The sequence below is a fragment of the Arachis hypogaea genome, chromosome 19, assembly GCF_003086295.3.
Source record: "Arachis hypogaea cultivar Tifrunner chromosome 19, arahy.Tifrunner.gnm2.J5K5, whole genome shotgun sequence".
Classification (NCBI taxonomy): domain Eukaryota; kingdom Viridiplantae; phylum Streptophyta; class Magnoliopsida; order Fabales; family Fabaceae; genus Arachis; species Arachis hypogaea.
This window is the reverse complement of record NC_092054.1, coordinates 55,153,770-55,154,883: the sequence shown is the minus strand read 5'-3', so window position 1 is coordinate 55,154,883 and position 1,114 is coordinate 55,153,770. Positions and strand designations below refer to the sequence as shown.

The 1,114-nt window shown below is 41.9% G+C and overlaps 1 non-coding gene across 1 annotated transcript; it reads left to right on the top strand.

Moving 5' to 3' along the window:
- The first annotated feature begins 280 nt into the window (after nt 1–280).
- Nucleotides 281–387, top strand: LOC112781516 (small nucleolar RNA R71). The gene has a single exon (XR_003192291.1). It is a non-coding gene; the product is annotated as a small nucleolar RNA R71 (small nucleolar RNA).
- Nucleotides 388–1,114: the final 727 nt, after the last annotated feature.

Genomic DNA, 1,114 nt, shown 5'->3' with positions numbered 1-1,114 from the left:
CACTTGGTTCCTCTCCATCTTCTTGGTAAGGTCAGCCAACTGCTTGGTAATCAGCTTGTTCTGGGCCAGCAATGCATCCACATTATTTAGCTCCATTAGTCCTCTAGTGTTGCCTCTTTCAACAGCAAAGAAGTAATCATTCTCAGCTATAGTCTCAATGACATCTATGGCTTCTTCAATGGTCTTCTTATTCAGAGATCCCCCAGATGAGTGGTCCACTGCCTTCTTTGATTCATAAGAAAGACCTTCATAGAAAATGTGTAACTGCACCCATTCATTGAACATATCTGGCGGGCACCTTCTTGTCAAGTCCTTAAACCTCTCCCATGCTTCATATAGAGTTTTACCATCTTGTTGCCTGAAGGTTTGTACCTGAGCTCTTAACCTGTTGATTTTTTAAGGATGATAGAATCTCGCCAAGAATTTGTTCACCACATCTTCCCAAGTTGTTAAACTCTCCTTCGGGAAGGACTCCAGCCATTTGGATGCTTTGTCCTTGAGTGAGAAGGGAAACAGAAGCAGTTTATAGGTGTCAGGATGAACACCATTAGACTTCACAGTATTGCATATCCTCAGGAATGTGGTGAGATATTGATTGGGATCTTCTTGGACACTTCCTCCGAATGAACAGTTGTTCTGAACAAGGGTGATGAGCTGTGGCTTTAGTTCAAAATTATTAGCATGTATGGTTGGCTTTTGGATGCTACTTCCACAGTTTCCTGGGTTTGGATTTATGTAGGATCCCATAACTCTTCTCTCTTGCCCAGCATGATGCACTGGACCTTCTCTGCCATGGTTATGAGCCTCTTCTTCATGATGGTTCTCCATATTCTCATCTATGTCTGGTTCAAAGTACTCTTCCTCTTCCTCAGCACCAACAACTCTCTTTCTTCTTGCTTCCTTCCTTAATCTAAGGAAGGTCCTCTCAGGTTTAGAATCAACAGAAGTTGAAGCCCCGCTTCTTCTACCTATCATACAACCAACAAGGCCAAAGCAAAAGGGAGATAGAGAATATTCTTGTTAAAAATGCTGTTAGTGTGAGTGATGCAATATATCAAATAGTTAGTGGGTTAATGAACTGAATTGTAACAAATACGAGAACACCACAAACGGG